Here is a 22,078-nt window from a genome sequence, read left to right on the forward strand (position 1 = left end):
AAACAAGCTTTTAAATATTGAACCGAGGGCTCCGTGGCCTTTTTGATAGGGAGGACCGGAAAAATAAGGTAAACCTGTTCCCGCCTGGTTGAGATAATAATCTCGATATAACTGACGTCTATCGTATCTCATTGTCGCTTGAAATGTAGTTTAACACTCAGATCTCCGAAGGCAAATGAGAGTTTACGACCTGTGTTGTCTCTTAAAACTATTTCTATTGTATCAAATAAATATTTCGATTAGGGCATATAATGAACGGGGTTAAATATTATAGATTGTGACCGGCCATAAGGGACCGAAGAAAATGTAAACATTCTTAAAAGAGGTGCCTTTGTATCTCCTACAAACTGGTAACTGAGTACATTAGTGTATACTAAAACCTGCTGGGGATAACCAATATTTAGGTTGGTCTGTTTCGAACTATGCTGTTGTTTAACAAGATTTCTATTTGGTTCGAATCCTAACTGCAGAGCCAAAATATCAGAGAGGTTCAGTGTAGATAATTGTGCATTGTATATTCCCTCAACAATATTGCTGGACGGGTTATAACCGAATCGAAATAGCCCTTCTCCAATATGATCTTGATTTAAAACTTGTAAAACAGACTGCACACTTGAATAATATCGAGGGGGAACGATTGTTTTACCGCTCTGTTTACTTGATTGATCCGACTCTTGGTTATAATAAGTCCACATAATTTCAATTTGTCCTTTTTGAATATTAAACAGACTGTTTGTGAAATGAATTTCAGACAGACCCACTAACCAGCCTCCAGACTCGAGCTTAACAGCATTAGAAAGTTTAGTTAAAAAATGACAAGGTGTATTAGTCGGAAAAATATTTTTGGATGCATTTGAAACCAAAGTTACATAGTAATCATTATCACTGCCTTCAGAAATCATTATTCCACTTTTTTAAAATGTAATGTAACGCTTGACGCTCCAAACTCAAATGGAAGCAAAGTTCCATGCTCTGTTTTTAATATAATTTCAATTGTTTCAAAGTAACGCTTCTCTACTTTTAGATACTGCCTGGGCTCAAATATATAACTTTTTATTGCTCCATATTCATAATCAACCACACTAACCGTTCGTATTACGGGACCTATATTTGCTTGATATTTGACAATATCTGTGCATATGTTGATTTCACGGGGGATATGATAATCTAAATTACAAGGATAAATAGAACTTGATCTTGCCGTACCTGGACCAATAACCGAATGTATAGATATTTCTGACTTGGGAGTATCCAACGAAAAACCAAACACTGGAGCTAATTGTGGAGATATATACAATTTCATAATTACATCTTCCTCTAGCGTTGTTTGTGTATACATACTATGCGTGGACAAAGTATAGCCAAATCGGACATGTTGAGCAAGCAGTTTTCTTTTTGAAGGGGGAATATTGTTTAATAATAATTGAATATTGGAGTAGTAACCTTTAGGAACTATACTTTCACTATAAATAATTTGGTCCTTCTTTTTCGGTATAAATTGATATGAAATGCTATTTGTATCGGAAACAATATTATAAAAACTCCAAGTTAAATGAAGCTCTGTGGCCGCCACCACCCATTGTTCATTTAATTCTATTGGTTCGCTCAGCTTAGTACGGTAATGTGCTATTTTATTATCAGGAAACAAGTTCAAGTTTACATTGGAAGGTAATGTAACATAGAATTCGTCCAGCGGCATATAGGCAACTAACCTAAACACGCGTAATATCTGATTTATGTACATAACTTGCACATGCGAGGGGGTAGTTTTTCCATTTTACTAGAACAAAGTCTCCCTTTCGTTTTAGAATTTTCTCGATAGTAAATGGCTTGTCTGGATCAAGTGTAATTTTTTGTAATTCTGGTTCATAGAAAATGCCTTTGACAGGATCGTTACTCCAGTCTTTTATACGATATGTAGGGGGATCAGTACTCATACGATCACTAATTATAAAAATTTCCTCTGTCCAACTAGGTAGATATCCTTTCTCGAATTTCATTTTGGCTTTACTTATCCTTACGTAGTTACCAATATTAAATTTAAATTTGATATTATTGGTTTTTTGACTTGTATTGTTTCTAGACTGAGACCAGACCTGCAGCGCATTATTTTCGCTCACCTCAACAGGAGCCATTTTTATAGAACGGTGATACGAGTGATTGTATGATTTTACTACAAGGGGGAGAATATCTACATAACGATACGTATTATTGGCTGAGAAGTGTTTATACAATTTTGATTTTAAAGTACGAATAAATCGTTCCACTACTGCTGCCTTTAGATCTGAATAAACGCTATAATGAATAATATTGTACTTGTCAAACACTTTTTTCACTTGAGCGTTATAAAACTCTTTTCCTTGATCTGTCTGGGAGTAAACATGAGGATATTCTAACATGTTTAAAATTTTAGTGATTGCTTTTGCCATAATTTCACTCGTTTTGCTTTTCACTGGTATACAGAACGCTTGCCTTGAAAACACGTCAATTGCACAAAGTATATAGCGCATACCGTCATTGTACTTGGCGATATTCTGCATATCTGACAAATCCATTTGCATAAGTTCCAGGTGAAAAGTGGTTTCGTAACGTTTACGTGGGAATTTTTTTCTAACTGGAACATGTAAAGTATATACATCTTGTTTTGATAGCCACTCAGAAATATTCTTTCGTGATTGCGTAGAATGTTTGGATAATTTTTCAGTATTGGAAAATGAAGTCGGTAGTTCATGTGTATAATACAATGTTTTAAGATCCATACTTTATATATCTTCCCATATAAACTCAGCTTTCCTATTTCTTGAGGGGGGTGGGGGCGTGCGTGTAACTATATATTCTTTGGGTATGTTTAGAGAATGAAGGATAGATTGGAACTGATCTCTCCCTTCAGGATCTCTACTTTTCTTACGGGAGCGAACAGAATCATTTATCAGATCTATGATATTTCAACCCTGAATTCTTTTTCCATTTATGTACACTGTTCCATATGCGTCCCAATTTATATATTCAGAAGAGAATAGTCTTTTAAGTAAAAGTTCTGTTTTCTTCTGAACAGTTTTCGGTACTGAAGCAAGAATTTCTTCCCTGAGAGTAACACTAGGAGGGGGGTCGTCTTGTTGCACTGGTTCACTTATTTTCTTCTTCGATCAATGGTAGGTGTGTGGGAATAGGCTTAGTAAAATTAACAAATAGTCGAAGTGCCTGTTGGTAAAGTTTCCATTTTTCACTTTCCCCTATATCTTCACGTGCTAATATTGTACGAATATTAGAATCTAATCTTGATTCGTGTCTCTGAGCTTTCTCAACGGAGGCATGCATATTAGTGGCAAAGTCCTCGGGAACAAGAATCATTTTTCTCACGCTCATTGTGAAAACAATGCACTACCTAACGCTGATATAATCGGACCGATTAAAAATGGCAAAAAGCCGGCGCCTTTTTGAATTAATATTTTATTTTTATTTTTGAGCGAAGTGCCCTTCGCCGCTAGTTTACGCAAACTGGCCTTATACTTTTGAAGCTTAGTTTTTTGTACCCCTGAAAGCGAAATATTACCGCGTACTGTATTGGCTGCACATTGTCCTAGTACACGAACTAGTCCTGGTGTTGCTCGTTGCAAAAGGCGTTTCCGTTGAATAGGTTTTAATTTACACAATAATTTAAGTGCCGGAGCATGTTCTTTTAGCTGTGATGTCATTCTGACGTTCGCACAAGAAATGGTTTATTTACATGCTTTCCAGTGGCATAAATAGCCATTTGTTCATCGGGGAAAATATGCGCCCTCATACGTAAAATTTCAGGTGTATTTTGTGTTAAATCGAACAGCAAATAACTGTGTGGTGTTTCAGTTGCATCTTGAAAAGCTTCCAAAACACTTTTACTATTGTCAGGTTTGAATTGTCGTGCTAAATGGTATATTTGGTGTTTGTCACGTGGATTTTTGAATATCACAAGATAGTGTTAGTTGAGGCTTATGTCTCTCATTTTAGCACCTTTATGAAATAAATTTTGTACTATAAAAATAACACTTATATTTTTGTGATGAGAATATTTCGTAAATATATCTGCGACTGCTGAATCTTTGCTGCTTTCATTCATTAGATCATCAATGACAATTAATCCAGGAGTTTCAATATCCATATTTGCTACATCAGGGATTCCTTCAATAAACTGAATATTTGTATTTTGGCTTAATTTTAATCTGGGAGGAACCGCACCATACGCCCATATTACTGTTTTTGGAACTTGTGTTAAACATTTTATGTTTATAAAATAGAAGCTTATCCACAAAAGTAGTTTTTCCACTTTGTGAGGGCCCACAAACCATCATTGCAAACGGGTGTGTAAAACGCAATTCCATGTTGAACAACACACGTTCTCTGCTTGAAGCGCAGACACACAATGACCCAAATATATACCACAAATTAATTTTATCTTTTCTTTTCAGGATGAAATAAAGAGGGAATGCCCTATATGTTGGATTACAGGATTCAGGGGGAAGAAGGCCCTCAGAAACCATATAAGGGCGGAACACCACCTTCGCCCGGTGTCCCCTCCCTCGTCGCGTCGGAGGCGCCGAAGAGAGGGGAGATGCGGTTTCTGCGCCAGGCGGCGCGTCAACGGGGAGTGCCCCTGGATAGCACGCCAAATTGAACTTATACAGATGGCCTTAGGGCTCTAAAAAACAATAAAAAATAAAACAAAACACTCGTTTTTTATTTAGATTCCATATGGAACCGTCTCAAAATTTTCAATTTTTCTTCGTTTTGTGTGGACTGCTTGGTGTGTTTTCTGCTCAGATTCAGAAACAATTTCAAAATTGGCTTTTCGTTTAATTTTACGTGGGTTCTCAACAACTCTCTTTTCAATTTCCCCTTTGACCAGTTGCTTAAAATAATCAAAATTAATCTGGAGTCGAGTTCTGTAATTCATGGTAATGCCCCTTACTTTAATAACATGTTTCTCATTCTGAGGATCATGTTTGTTCACCATTTTATATGCATAGTTTTTGGGACCACCACCCAAAAAGCATGTAATTTGGTAGGGTTCTTTAATCTCATCCGTCATTTCACCAAGAAATGAGCCTGTAGGAATAAGTTTTTCATGTTCTCTTTCTACATAGAACACAGAGTCTGTATCCACGTAGTGAATACTTTCCTTGACTTTGTCCATAAAAGAATATAAGTGCATTCTTCCATAAGCAGTAATAAACGCAGAGACAAGTACATTTGAAAGTACTAACGGTTCATTTTTGCTTTCCAGATCAATATAATTCACTAATAAACAAGATTCGGAAATAGGGACAACATTACTGATTTCATACTGCGGATTAAACACTATATCATGGAATTTCTGTTCTGTATTTACAAAAATAGACTTAGTTTTTAAAGGATTTTGGGCGAATTTCCCATACAAAGAATTCAGCAGAATTTTGGAAATAAAACGAAGCCCTGGGTTAAGTGCAATTTCATCTTTTACAAGTTGAATTCCCTCACGATCGAAATAATCTTGAATATACTTGTCTTTGTCATGTTCTGAACTGCAGCCGGAAGGATATCCTGAAGACTGTTGTTTCAGTCTAAGAAACGTGTCTACATAGTCTTTGAACACATTATCATTCTGGTGATCCGAAGGAAAATCCCAAATTTCATATATTTTGAGTATTTTGTACCCTTTTTTTGCAGCTAGTTTCAGTTCTTCCGATACCCAGGTGCCATGTAAGTATCTTTCTTTATCTGCGTGTGAACATTGTTCTTGATTCTCGCTTTGTGCACAAGTTCTGCATAAAGCAAACATTAATTTGTTATTGCATGACATGCCCAGTACTGGTAAATATAAATCTTTAGAGGGGAGAATATCACATTTTACAACCCCAAACACATTATCCAAGGTAGGAAACTCTGACGTGTAAATCACTGGTTTCCCTTTAGGCATTTTTCTTTGCTTCATCATTGCAGGGTAAAGGGAAACTACATCTAGCAGTTTCATGCTCGTATTTTCATTCTCTTGTTTTTCATAAACTGCCCTGAAAAGTTCAGTGCGTCCCCCATTAAAAGCTTGTTTTGGGATAAGTGGGTTATTCAGGGAATAACAATTCTCAGCAATAAATTTCCGTAATTCTGGATCTTTTTTAATTTCCTCATTGAATTCACATTCCAATTTTCCTACAACCTTGTACCCCATTTGCTCTAACATTTCTTTACGGGTAACAGTACGTTCGTACCTATGGTCTAGGGTCTCCCCAGTCTCGTTAAGAGGCTTATCTCTGTTTTCAGGAAGACAAATCGGGCAAGCATGGTAGTAGAAGCCTTGGAAACTATAAACAGTTTTGCTTTCTCCATGGAGCCCATCCAACTTATAACGTCCTATTTTAGCCTCCCCGAGATTACCTGCGTGTCTTAGAGTGATTTTTTCAGTATTTTCTACCCATTTTAACCACTTTAAGGCAATTAGAGACTGTTGGTCTTGTTCCCGAAATCCAAATGGGGGGACTTTAATAAGAGTGTTTTCTTTCAGATATTTACTTCTAAATATCAAAGACGCTAACGACGCAAGAGTCGCGCAGCGAACAAGGCACTGTATTCCAGTCAGATATTCGATCAGATTAGAAAATTTAACACATGCAGCAACAAGAATTTCCACATCTTTAATACAGTATTCGCGCAACTCTTTTTGAAAATCAAAAATTTTCCCTGCTTGGACAGTTTCCTTGTGCCATTTTAGCATCTCTTCTCTTTCTTTGGGGGACTTGGAATCTATATCATAATATTGAATATCAGGGAATAGACCCACATAATTCTGATTTACAGGGGTTGAAAACAAATACGGAAAATCGCCTTTCTGCAAATCTTCCGCTAGTCCCAGACTTGCAGGCAAGTCCTTCAATTTCATGAGCATGAAATTCAACGAGTCCCTGAACACAATTTTATTTGTAATTGACATCTCTATTATTTTTCTGCCCTGCATAATTACGGAGGGGGTAATATTCTCTTTAGTAATGAGGTAATTTAAAACAAAATGTGAATCGTATCGCCCTGCATTATGTGCAATACACACAATTTTATCAAACCCTTCCCTCGGAGTTTGTATATATTGCATAAATTCTTGAATATTAGGGAAAATATGGACACGGGGACCGCACGTCTCGCAGAAATCAGCATCAGTGTCTTTACAGACATGACAGGCTTGCTTAGCAACTGCCACATTAACTTCGTGTTTCTGGTCATTCTCGCCCTCTACCAGCATACACTCAAAATCATAAAAAATATAAAGAAATTTTGCACTTGGTTCGGGCTTAACAGGCTGAATATAGCATTTGTGTGCTGGGTCAACAAAAGCATTACAGCTTTTACAAAAAAATTCATCGCATTTGTGTGGTGTTTTGCGCTTTCTTTTGTTCACTACTTTGTAACAAACGTTACATTGGTGAATAGTTTGGCAAACACTGGATTTCCGCCCTTCGGTGCGTAAATGATTTTCATAACATTCCGGGGACAGAAATTTCCTGTTACATGCAGTGCATTTTCTGGGGATAGTGTTAGTGGATTCATCACTATGAGTGTATTCACACAATGAACAATACCTAGTGCATTCAGTATGTTGATATTTATTATTAAATCCAACTTGGCATTTGGGACAGTAATAATTTTTCACAATAAGTGTGGGGACAGAATTAACTATATCAAAATGTTGATCGTGATACAGTAAATTAATCTGTTTAGGGGCATACGGTGTTGACCTAATAACTTCATACTCCCTTTCCCCCTCTTTCATTGAAAACACTACAATTTGGTACTCTGGTCCCAATTGGTTTTGAAATTTAACAATGTCCTCTACAGTGCATCCATTGGTTGGATCAACGCGTGCTTCATGGCATAAGCGCATAGCCGCTTCTTTCAGTTTGTTATCAAATCTTCGAAACGATTGGATTTTGTTTGTGTTCTTGTCGACTTTGGCTTGGGCAAATACAATAGCGCGTGGCAAGCACAAATTGTCATCGTTAGTCATAATAGTAAAAGCAGTCTGTCTCTGGTTAGAATTGTTTATTGATAGTAAAGGGGCGTATTTTCTGTACAGGGGGTACTTTTTCTTCCCTCTACCACGCTTGGGTTCGACAATATGCGCCATGCATTTGATGGTGTTATCCACAAAGAAGGATTCATTGCTGTTCAGCACTTTGGTCACATACTGTTGAATAATCTTGGGATTTAATGCCGAAAGGCGGCGCCAAGGGATATAAATATCCTTATTGGTTTCATTGCCGAAAATAATCAAACCAACCTGACTGTCCGGTGCCACATCAAAGAAAATCTTTTTCATTAGAAATTGAAACATGGACCCAACCAAATATTCAGGGTCCCCCACAACCTGATTAGGTATATCAATGGATACCTCCCGCCCTAGCATTCCAAATCGCCTAAAATATCTTTCTCTTTCATCCACAATAGAAAACTGATTTGCCCCCACCCCTAATTGACACATTGCTGTTTGCACTGTCTCACAGAAAAAAGTTGGATCACAAGAAGGGATATCGTCGTGGAAAATAACTCTGTCACACATATCATAGTATGCATTAACGAGTTCTAGTGGGGAAGTATACTTTCCAGAATGAAAATTACATATAATTTCGTTCGAAGTACTCACCGCAGTGTGGTTAGCCTCGTTTGTGGAGCTTGAAGACGCCATCTTTTACTAATGGTCCCTTCCAGGTGCACGCACACAGACAATAGAATCACCTGTAAAAAATAGAAAAACTAGTTGTAGTACTTGTTCACATTACGCATATTTGTTTCTTGCTTCGGTTCATTATTTGGTTTACATATTATTTAAAACACAATACATATATGTAACAATTCACTTACCTTAATTATAGCTCCATTTGAGTTCTTTGTCTTCAAATCTCAGACAATAATCACAAGTTGATATCTTTTCTGACACAACGGTTCAGAAATTCGTCTCAAACTAACATCTTCTCGCTTTTACGCGTTTTTTTATACTTCATAAACAAAACTGACGTGTTCTCTGATTGGTTGAAATAAAACCGACGCGTTTTCTGATTGGTTGAAATAAAACCGACGCTTTCTTTGTTCTTGCGTTCTAGTTCACCTTGAACTCCTTCCCATCATCCTTTGTTCTAGTGTTCTCGGTAACCTTGGCCTACTTTGACAGAAACATGTCGTAGCATGCAAGCGACGCACAGTTTCAAAAAATTTCACCCTTGCTGCGCATTTCCAGACATCCTTTGTTGTCTGGTTCAATCCCTCCCCAGCCCTACAGTATTGCATAGCTTTCCCCTGTTCTTGCGTACTGGTTAACCTTGGAAAAAAAAACCGGTTCTGAAAACCTACCGATGCGTTCTCTCATTGGTCAATTGGGTTCGTTCTTTGTTCTGACGTTCTGACGTCATTTGACCTTGAACGCACACTCCCCAAATTCCTTTCTCGTCTACCTGCGCTGAATATTAATTCATTCTCTCTGTCTACCTTCACCGCACTTCCCCAAATTCCTTTCTCGTATACCTTCACCGCCGAGTCGAGATTCTGAGACAGTATTCTGTCTAGCGTGTGAAACCATCGTGTTTCATACAATAATAACATACATTATTACATAGTACTAATTAATAACATTACATATCTCGGGTTCGAGTACCGGGACCGTCTTCTTTCGTACCATTAACACCTTTCATAGCGGTTCATAAACCATAGAAAACTTATTTTCAATATTATAAACATTAATATTATCGATTTATACATTACATACTTTGCAGTAATGAATATAAAACCATATGCATAGCATTTAGTACCTCTAATTACCTTTTATATACATATTTTTCATAAAATAAATAAATATATATATTCATAAAAAGTTATAAACATGCAAATACATAAATGTAAAGTACTCTAAGTACTTGCAAATGAATTCTAAGTACGTGCAAATTAGTTATAAGTACGTGCAAATTAATTGCGAATATTAAATAGCGACCGACGTTGGCGGGGTCCCCATCTACTAATATTGTTTGAATTAACGTACATGAATTTAATGTTTAAATTCGCAGTCCCATAAGTAACTCCGTTATTAGTGCACATAGCGAAAAATTGAAAGAGGGGAAAGTTGTTGGAAATATGTGCGTTGCAAGAAATTATGTTTGTTCCAAACAAATAAAAATTCCAAAAGGTATAAAAATATGCACCCGGGTTCAATTGACCCAACTGGTACCAGAAGGTAAATTTTTTTACCTGAAGTTCTATTGTTAATTTCGTTAGTATCAGAAACCTTTAATTGCAGCCACCCTCCAGCGAAAGATCACGTGGCAGCCAAGACTATTTGATTGGCTGGTAAGAAAATCTAAAGTCAGACTTGTGTGTTTTCTTTACGAAATTTTGAAATCTCTTTCTTGTCGAGCTGGTTTTGCTGAGAAGAAGTCTAGTTAATTCAAATTTTTATAAGCTCCATAAGATATTTGATAAACAACACCATTATATTCCATGTCCTATTTATTTGTGTACGGATTTTTCGAAACGCCATCCCATTTTTATTTAGTGTTCTTGGCAAATGTTGTTCTTAGAGTAACAACTAGGTCGTCCTGATAAGTGGCCTGCTCCTAATATTTTAAATGCGTGACGCTCTGTCTGTCTGCCGCGTGACTTTTTTCTAATTTCTTGTGCGTGTAAGTTTCGGTGACGAGGTTATCGCCCGGGTCAACTCTCTACAGGCGCTTATAGACTTTGATACTTCGGCCACGGCGCTCATGTATTTAGAAAGGTATTTATGTATGACACCATTTACGATTCTTTAACTTGAATTACGTTCCCGAATTTGGAGTTAAAGTGTTGATAATTTAGGAAATATAACTGATCTCTATTATATCTTAAACTATGGAATTTGTAAGATAAGCATTAATCATATCCATTATGCCTATTTTCTCGTTGATATAATTATTAATAATTGCGTTTGATTCCCAAGCAATGATTAGGAAACGGTCCAAATGTTTCCTCACATCGTCGAACCACACATAATTTTTGAACAGAGTTTCCAATTCGTTCGATATTGGCTTCATTTAAAATTGTAGATTTCTCACCAAATGCTTCACTTGTCTCTGCTCTGCGTAGAATCGTTGTTTTCACACGTTCAATTCAATTATTTTAAATTATGTTCAGAAATCGTAGTCTTTGTCGGTAGATTCGTTTGGCCGTACACTTACAATACCAAGTTGCCGGTCCCTGGGGAGGACTGGTTAGCACATTGCGCTATGACGCCAATTGTTCCGGGTTCGAATCCTGGACTGGGAATGGATTTTTGTGAGTGTCCATTCATCAATTTCATCATATCATCACTCATCTCCATCTTTTCAAATTAGCCAAAAGTGGCACAAAAGGCGAAGTAAAATAATAAAATCAAGTTACAATACCAAGTTATTTAATTCAAATATTTTTCCCATCAACGACTGTTCCATCGTAAATAATATTATCTCCTATAAATATGACATCCAAATATAAATATATATATATAAATATGTTGATAAATAATGCCCTGCTTTGTTTTGGAAGGTGTATGCAACGGCAATGGGAATGTATAAAACGCACTTATTGTAATCGATAGCTGCAGAAGATGTTAATTCTTTGTGTTTGCATTAAAGAGAATATTATTTTCACAATAGCTTATTTAAATGTTAAATGAAAAACTTTAAAAAGAAACGTGGACATTCCTACCACTTCAACTCCTCACCCCCCCTCTCGCTTTCTTTGAACTTTGCAGACTGCTACCTAGCGTGAGCCTACAAAAACAATTCGACATTGAGAAACTAGCAACTTGGGAGATACATGCTAACAGCACCAACTCTGACCTGCCTAACCTCTCGACATAATCATAGAAATGCTGCCATTAGGTTATGCAAATTAAGTTTTGTTTACGCATACGTGGACGGGTTAGGCAGGTCAAGTTTGGTGATGTAAGAACGTATTTGGAAGTTGCTAAGACTATCGCTAGCCTTTCGTCATTGAGAAGCAAAGAGTTCCAGTGCGCCGTTGTTAGATACCAACACCGTTGAATAAGGGCCTCAAGAATATAACCATATGCGCCAATATCTTCTGACATGTGGGAAGGGGGGAAATATTAAAACAAAATATTAATTTCTATCTTTGTGTGCAGAGAGATGTAAGGTGGGGAAGGAGGCACTATTCTCAATATAGAAACCTAAGATAAAAACCTGAGTTAACGTTTGAAAAATTGAATTGCAATTAAATAGTCTTGAAAAAACACAAACGTATATATCACGGTCATAAAATATTATCAGCAGGACAAAAAATCACTATAACTTGATTATACGACTTTAAAATGTATATGTAGCTTCTACTGAGAATTTTGCTATTGCAATCTGTGTCTATTACTTATTCCCACAATCCTTTATTGAAGTTTAATACCTTCATTCATGTTCACGCACACACGCAAACTCACTCACACCCACACACATATACATACAGATACACACTCGCACCCCCACAAAACAAAACATAACAAATTCGCACAGAATGTGAATAACTAAATCAATCGCGTGAAAACTTTTCAGGTCGAAAGCGTCGGTTACAACAATGTTTGTTTGTGTCCTAACAGCTGTTATGCTGGCAAAATATTAGAGAATTAATTTCATGGGTTAAGGAAAGGTAAATTAGATCATGTATCAAATCAACATTTTCAAACGCTTAATTACATAGTAAGAAACACTTTCAGCAAAATTAGTGGTCACGCAGCTTTTCCATTCATGTTCCAACTCATTACAGTGAAACTGCTGGTGGAAATGCATACGACACATTGCAAACATAATGCAAATGCACGCTAGTAGCCTACATAATGATTGAGTGATTTTTTTAGTTCGTGTTTAAGTCCACTTTATGTACAGCAAGGCTAATCGGGACTGGACCTACAGTTTAAAGTGCGATCCGAACCACTATGTTCCTCCATCGAATATCAAACCCGGACAACATTAAAAATGTCGTTCTGGTAGAGGTGAAAGGTTTCACCCCAACTTTCCACTTATCCTGAGAAGACAACATTTACCTTACTGGATTTTTTCCCGCGGTCTGTTACTTCTCTGGTCTCATCGTCGTTTTAATACCTTAATCCATTGACGCCCATGATCCGCATTTGGGGATTACACTCATATTGCTTCACTGACAATAATATATTGACATTTTCCTTTCTAATGCACACATGAACACATCATTCACGCTTTTTCTTGCATGACTAATGAATGAAACGTTAACACAGAAATACAATTATGTTCAAAAATGCAATATTTTCATGAGTTATTTTTTCTCATTTTTAAAAATACTTTTTTTTAAAAATAGTTGTTTAAAGTTTTTAGTTCGATTTTTTTAACATGCCATGTTTATACTTTTTATATATTACTTTCATCAAGATCTTCATGTATATGAGACGCCACTTTGATATACAGCGTAATTTGTTATGATCCCTAATTTGGGATCACGGGCATTGCCATGTAAAAAAATAACTTTTCTGTGGACGTAAATATCCCTTTTGTGTAACAATAAGAGTTTGGTATTTTATTTCAAGCAAGAAAAACTACCTAGCAATGTGAACATTCCTCCCCACAGTACGTATAATAGACTATTTCAGAAAATCAGCTTTACTGTGTCTCGTATATCTCTGGAGTAAGGCCGAGAAAATTGGCAGAACCTTAAGGGCCAGAACAAAGCAGTACATGCTGCTGCGAAAGCTTTTGCCTGCAGTCGCTTTCTTCACCTCCATGCAATCCCATTCTCTGTCACGTACTACTTGGGCAGACACTTGTTTTCGTTACCTTGCTCCAGAGATATATATAGAATTCCGAAATAACACTATAAATCGAGAAATGAACGAATGTTGTTTCTCGGTTGAATAGTGTTAGATGCAACAATGAGTCAGATATGTGTCTGATCTTCAATCAAGCTTTAGATCTTTTGGAAGACCCTGACTTTGGTGTGAGTGGAGTGATTAAGATGAAGAACGTTGTAGTACAGTAGACATGGTGAAAATTCCGCCAGAGGACGTGAACCTTATTTCAACTGAAACAAATGGGAATATTTTCTACAGCAACTGTTTGAATCGATCAAATGAGGAAATTGCCTGTAAAAGAACCCAGATAAAACAATGAAGAAAGAGCCTCGTGGTACACATGGTTTTAGATTTGACATTAGCAATGAGGTTGTCGCTATCACATGGAAAGGCATCAAAATAGTGAAAGTGATGTCAAATCAGCACACACTGCATTCATTCCCGAATGTGAAAAAATGGTAAAAGCCAAGAAAAGAAGTACGTGGCCATTCCGCAACCAAAAGTAATTTCTAAATATAACAAGTATGTGGGCGGAGTCGGCATGTTTGATTGGTCTATTCACTAATATCGCACACAAGTTTGAGAGGAAAAGTGTAATTTTCCTTTCATTACAAATGCAATTGATGAAGCTGTGGTCAATATACAGTACTATATTTATTAGTTTAAGTCAAGATGCCACTTCTTACTTTCCGTCGGATGATCGCTTCAGCGTACCATCAGCTGACCTCTTTAACTGCCATCAAAATCCCAGGGAGACCATCTAATCCTAAAGGAGCAAAATATTTAAAAATATCTTTTGGGACACTTCATATAAAGGACTGAAGAGGGAAAGAAAAGAAAATGTATAGTTTGCAAGAAAAATGTTCGCAAAGTGTGCACGAAATGCAATGTTGGTTTACAACTCGGTTGTTTCAAAGTGTATAAATAATAAATAATAATAAATGCCGTAAAGTCATGGTGCACGTTTGACCGGTCACAGGAAAGCAACAAAACAAGATAGAAATGTGAAATCTTCACCAAATAAAAGGAAAACTCTCCAAGTTTCTTACCTATTCAGTGCAGTTCGATGTGGCATCCATTTGTTGCCCGACACACATCTAAACGATACTCAAGTTCTTCCCACACACGGTTAAGGACGTCTGGTGTAACAGCGTGAATAACTTCTGTCATTCTCTGTTTTAAATGATTAATTTCGTTGATATGTTCACTATACACATGTTGCTTCACATAAGCCCACAAGTAAATGTCTAAGGGCGTCAGATCTGGCGATCGTGCTGGCCATGACTGAACAGAACCCCTGCTTATCCACAGCTGGGGGAATGTTGTATCCAGAAACTCACGAACAATGTTGGCGTAGTGTGGAGGCGCGCCGTCATGTTGAAATATGACACCTTCTGGAAATTGTGGCACTGCATACATTTCCAACATGTCAAGGTAGTTGTTTGCCGTCACAGTCTGCTCCGCAAAGAAGAATGGGCTTATCACTTTATCATGCATCAGGCCACACCACACGTTAATTTTAGGGGTGTCACGTTCGTACTCAACGTAGGCACGAGGATTTTCAGCAGCCCATATTCGGACGTTATGGCAATGAACATGTCCACAGACATGGAATGTCGCCTCATCGCTAAACACAATCTTCTGCAGAAATCGTTCATCATTGTCGATCTTATGAAGCATATCTGCTGCTGCGCAGTTCGTTGTGTTGCGTCATCGCCTGTGTGCGCACACGCTTGCGCATCATAGTACGGAAACTTGGAGAGTTTTCCTTTTATTTGGTGAAGATTTCACATTTCTATCTTGTTTTGTTGCTTTCCTGTGACCGGTCAAAAGTGCACCATGATTTTACGGACACACTTTATTTCAGTCGATAATTTAGCATATTGACTGAGTTAACATAGGAACAAATAAACACTTCTGTGAATACAAGAACATTACTGCGTGTTCATGAAAACACATCTGTGTTGTATATCGTTGTCAGTGGGGACGATTCGGTTCCAAAACTGGGGGTGGGACAAGGACAGTTTACTTTCCCATGGTAGATAATGTTTAGCAAGAGTGACAAAGTGGTAGGGCAACTGCCTCTACACCACCTTCTAATATGAATGTTTCAAAAGTCGCACAACCCAAATATTAAAATTTATATCACGAAAACCGTAAAAGATATTTCACACCGGTTTTGCTGATTTGTAAATCCCAATAATTTATTAATATATTTTTCAATTAATAATTATTAACATTCTCAATTTATTCCATACAGCAAATTCAATAAACTAATAGGCTAACTGGCGGAAAGCAACGTTATTTTCTTCTTTTCCAGAAATGCACTTTTCAGTGAGAAAACTATGTAAGAATTTATCGGAGAGTCATAATTATACGTCCGATGACTGATGCGATTACAGTCTGTCATTTTCAACCAATAATGATCATGTGCAGCATTTAACGAATTTGTGACTGGCGATTTTATGGGTTGAGTAAAAAAGTGCCATTTTTGGGACATATCTTCGTAGCTGTCAACACTAGGAGGTCGAAATTTTGGCACCAAACTCAACACGTGCCTAAGTATTGGTCGTACATTTACGTAAAATATCCTAAATCATGATTTTTTTTACCGAATTTGGACACTTGAGAGAATCCTAGGCTGCCCCTGGCTATCCTGAAGTTTCTTCGCTCACGCTTCGCCGCTACAGTGATTCTTGGTTGATTCAACATGGCGTATTCATTGGTGCAGTGTGTGTGCATTGTTAAAGATTTTTTTTCTACTCATTCTTACATACATGTACAAGAGGCTTTCCAAGAAAATATCGTCCTTATTCTATAGCTCATGAAGAAACTTTTCTTCGACTATACCCTGTTCCAGCTAACTGTAGAGCAGGGCCGCGCATATCGGCAGAGGAGGAGGAAAATCGAGTGGTGAAAGCTCGGCGTTGCCAACCGAACGGAAATTTGCATGGATGGACGTAAGGTTCAGACCTTAGTCAGTACGCTAAATGCACTGCTTGTCAAAATTTGCTCTTGCAATTTTATCCTTAATATTTCACTAAGGAATTCTTAAACCTATCATGCAACCTGGAGGTAAAAATAAGGTTCTTTTGCCACGTGCGTTCGGTATTATTCATTTAAAAGTTTGCAACGCTTACAGGAAATCTGGTAACTTCCGTCGCCCATTACACAATCCCGTTTCTCTCACTGTTCATTGGTGGAAATGTCTCACGTCAATACTTGCGCAGAGACTTGTTCTCGTTCGCCTGGTCTACAGTTAGCTGGTATGGAGTTTAGTGCGTCGATTTCGAGAAAGCGGAAGTGCATTGACAAAGCACAAATTCATCGCCCATCGGTTTTAACCCCTACTGCAGTGGGGGTGTGCCTACACGTTTGGAACAATCTCCAACCAAAAGCTTTGGGAATCGTGCGCCCCAAGCGGAATCTTCACTATCCAGTGCTCGTAGGACTGTGAAGATTGGTTGCTTTTAAGTCCACTTTATGCAAAGTAAAACTAATCGGGACTGGACATACATTTAAAAGTGGGAAGAAAACCACCCTAAAACCACATGTTCGAACTGATCAAGAACTGTGACACCTTGATAAGAATAAACGCTAGAAGTACTGTAGTTGGTTTCGATCTCTCATCGAAGAAAATAGCATCAGAATTCTTGATTCCGTTTTTTTCACTGATGAAGCTTGGTTCAATTTGAATGGTTATATGAACAGACAGAATAGCAAAACATGGTCCTTTGAAAAGCATCATGCGTTCCACTAGGTACCGTTCCTTCGAAAAAATACTTGGGCTATAGTCTACTCAGACATGAATATAGCCTTCACTACTGTTGTCAGACTTTATGTTTTTTGGACTTGACAACAATCTATAATATTAGACTCCAACAAGAGATCCCACATATTGTTAAGAATTCGTATTTACTGTTGAAGATCAATACTCTGGTGTTTTCAACAAATTAGCAATGTTTATGAAATATTGTAATTGATTCTATTTGTATCCTTGATAACATACATTTATTAACCCAATGAAAGCCTACATGATTAGTTTAGTTATTTAACCGGAACACTTAATATCCAAATTGTAATAATAATAAAAAAGTAGCCGTATAGTAGTCGCATTTATGACTCACCCTTACAATTTCGTAAAAAGATCCCGTCAGCCGTGTTGGAATGGCAGGGTTGCCAGGTGCGTAGAAATTTACACTTAAAAGTCAAATTTCGGCGGAAAATTACGATTTTGATTTTTAACGTATATGCATGGCCAATTCTTAGGCACATGTTGCGTGCGTCTAGTCCAGAAATTTTGATCTTCTAGTGTTGCCAGTTACGGAGTCACGTCCCAAAAATGTCACTTTTCACGCAACTCATACAATCGCCCTTCATAAATCCATCAAACGCTGCACATGATCATTATTGATTATAAATGACAGATTGACATCAGTCATCGGAAGTCTAATTATGACTCTCTGATAATTTCTTACATAGTTTTCTCAATCAAAAGTACATTTCTGGAAAAAAATAACGCTGCACCTTCCACCAGTTATTAATTTATCGAATTTTGTGTATGGAATAAATTGATAATGTTAATAATTGAAAAATATCTCAATGAATGGAGCTTTGCAAAGCAGCTAATTTGGTGTAAATATATTTTATGGTTTTCGTGATATAAATTTTCAAATTTGGGTTGCGCGATTTTTATGCCACTGAACGTTGTTATACATGTATGCTATACATATATGTTTTCATGTATCTTCAGTGACAGGAGAGATGGAAAATTAGTTGCTTAAGTGAAAAATGTGTTACTAATTTATACGCAATTGCTGGGGATCAGCCAATAAAATGCTATTATGAACAAACTATGACATACGCTCAGGAGACCAAATGCAAACTTTTTAAACCAAAATATATATATAGAAATAAAATTGGGCGTTAATGGGTTAATACCGAAGAAATGCACATTTGGTCAAACTCTTACCTTATGGCTTGTTATTTTATTTAGTTTTCATCTGTGGACTGACTACCATAACACTTACGAGGTACTGCACTGGGCACAAATAAAACAACAACCATACGCACTTACATAAAAAGAAATCCCCATCCACATCCAGAAATATCATCCACATTAAAATCCAAAAGAACGATAACAAGAAACCGAATGATGAGTCGTAAATTTTTATATAGCTCACAGAATATGTGACGTCAGCATAATGGGGAAGATAAAGATGCTGAGTCGGCTTCTTATATTACCCCCATTCAATTAATAGCTTCAAGTTCGAATTTTCTTAAGTATAAAGAGGGCTTCTTTTAATAAATTAATAAAAAATATTGGTGTTCAAAATTAAGGATCATTGAAGAAAAGTTAACCTGATATAACTTTTTCTGCAAATTGAATTAAATTATTTACCATAAATATATTAGAAAGGTATTGGTACATATTTTGTGCTCATTTGATCAACATAAGAAGCACTATCCATGTATACAGTACATCTAATCCTTTATAATATCCGGGATCGATACCTGGTGGAGGCGCATGGCATAGTTGTTCGGATCCCACTTTAAATTGTAAGTCCAGTTCCGATTAGCATTTTTGTGGATAAAGTTCACGTAAAACAAACCCAACCAACCAATAATGTGGCGCATTGTCCATGACCTAACTATATAATAAATATTAGATTACTAGAAACTCGGATGTATACATTCTGTTCATTTGGTCACCAATGACGGAGAAGTAAATTATTGCTATTTTTCTTCAATATATTAATTTAAAAGGGTCAGAATAATTAATTTTAAAATTTCAACGTTTAGGAAAAATAGATAATATGAATATTTCACTCTGTATCCTGTATATCTAACCTGACCAGTAATATCATTCATTTGATGCATTATAAGCCCCATATGTAGGATGAAATAATTGTTAATAATAACTAGCACTCCATAATATAGGGTGTAAGGGATGACCCTTTTTAAAACACCCAAATATCCACTTCACTTCCACGTAGTGCACCCTGGACTGCAATTTGCAAGAAACGAGGCATCTGCCCGGGCCCATGGCCAGTATAATCCATTATGTGAGTTGTGTTGTGTGCTGTCCATATGTTGTTACGATTGGCCCTTCATGTGTCTCATCTTATTACGATTCATCCACATCTTCGCAATCATACAAGATTGAAGAAACTTCGACTAATATAAATACCATAATCCATTCGTTCATTAGTTGAAACTCTATCAACAAGAAAACTATTTTATCTAGAAGTACATGTAATCTAACTCACATTGCACAAATTTAAAAACTTTAGATATGTTAAATGAAATATATATGAACATTTGGAAAGTCAATTATATTACAACAACCTGAAATTCACCTTAATCAATGTTAGTTTAATTATTACCTTTGTCCACAGGAGTATTCTCTGCAACTGTTTTGGATAATATTCTCCTTAAAGTGACGTATTCTTTATCAAATAAGTTGTCCTTGATATGTTAGGCAATAGACATTGACATCGTCTGAGTGGTCAAAGGTTTTCGAGACGCTGTGTTAAAGGTCATTGTGATGGCAATTAAAGGAATTTTAACGTAACAGCTTATCGTTCTCTTTCTCATGCTAACATAAAAAATGAACAAATGACGTTCTAACAAGCGAGTTATACAGAAAGTGGCTGTAAATAACCCCGTTTTCACTTCTTATTTCCTGCCCTCTTTTATTTCCTTTTTCCTACCACGTCTTTACCAGGGTGGTTCGAATGCGGATGAATAAAGCCAGAATTTCAGAAAAGGGTTCTTACAAACAAAATTTCTAGCTGACCTTAGGTTAATTAAACTCAATATATATATACAGAACAGGAATACATGACTTGTAAACTGGCAGTATCTTATTCAGGGAGTAAGTTCCAATTAAAAAGCATTTATTTAAGAGTATTCTTTCTCATAATTTTCTAAAGTTATATAATATAATATTACAATAAATTTTATATAAAAATATCGAACTCATATACGTAAATAAATCTTGAGGACCTGATGTATTGCGTAAACGACTCACGTTGTCACCTTGAAGTGTTATGGATTCCAGTCCGGGGTGGGTCAATTTCATCAATTCAATTTTATCATCGTTCATCTTCATCGTCGTGATTAATAAAAGAGCTAGAAGAGTGATGTAACATGAGAAAATGAAAGTAAATAGCTTTATATACACTGGTTTTTTTATTAATGTCAACATGGTTAAGAATCAGCAAGTTATAAAATACTATAAATTGAAGTCCGTCATTGATTTCAAACAATATACTTAAATATAAAATTATATAATGTCATTTGATACAGATAAATTATTATATTCATGTGTAACTTGCCTCAGGGCACATGCCATTTATTTCAACAACTGTCTTGGTAAGTGTGGAATATTCATATGGAGATTTCACCAACGGAATTTAAACAGACAACATACGCTGATCACAGTGAGGATAAGTCGTTATTGAGTTACTTGTTTCTCCAGAAAGGTACTAGCTTCAATATCGAGATGCCATCAGTTCTGCTGATTTTCTACTGAAGATCCTATCAATGTGGCTGAGAAAAGTTCCTGGCTACAAAACTTTCGTAATCGTAAGTAATAGGAATAATTGTAATTTTAAATCTTCGGAAATAAGTACCTGAAACTTACGCACATAGAATCCTCCATTAATGTGTGCTATTTTCATCATATAAGTACATTTGGCCCCTTAGAAGTTGGGCATATGAAGTGAGGGGAGGCAGCCCCCTATTTTCGGTGTCCCTGATGAACAGTATATCTACACATCAGTTATACACAAGTATGTTTCTATAGCTGCTAAAGCTGAAGTGGCGAAGTGAAGTGAATTTTTAACAACCTGCAAATTTCTGAAGTTCGTTAAACACTCAGTAAAGTACGAGCGTATCGCACCATTGTAATGTACTGTTATTATAAGCATATTCTCGGAGTTCATATTAGAGGAGTTTATGGAATGGTCTATTTTCGTTTCTCCCATTTCTACTTTTTGTTCTTGCGATTTGCACCTCCGCATTGTTAAACCTCTTGTTTCAAGTTTGAACACACTGAGATTTTTACATAGTATCAGTTGGAGTTGCAACTCACAGGTAATGTGGTGATATGGACTTATGTATAAACTCATTTTCGTCGGATGCTAATATTGGAGTATCACAATATGTGTGCACATGTTTCATCTGATCCATGTGTATTAAAGGTGCAAAAATTTTTTATAAATTCAAATACGGTCCCGAAGAGAA

The 22,078-nt window shown here is 36.6% G+C and overlaps 1 protein-coding gene across 1 annotated transcript in view; it reads right to left on the reverse strand.

The window, feature by feature from the left end:
• The window catches only part of LOC145979536 (clavesin-1-like), a 130,745-nt gene extending 110,490 nt beyond the window's left edge, over window positions 1-20,255 (reverse strand). The window contains exon 1 of the mRNA XM_083112500.1: window positions 20,215-20,255. The gene's annotated coding sequence lies outside the window, so the exon portion shown is untranslated. The remainder of the gene's footprint in view (window positions 1-20,214) is intronic.
• Window positions 20,256-22,078: the final 1,823 nt, after the last annotated feature.

The sequence above is a fragment of the Lepisma saccharinum genome, chromosome 26, assembly GCF_977018435.1.
Source record: "Lepisma saccharinum chromosome 26, izLepSacc3.1, whole genome shotgun sequence".
Taxonomy (NCBI): Eukaryota; Metazoa; Arthropoda; class Insecta; order Zygentoma; family Lepismatidae; genus Lepisma; species Lepisma saccharinum.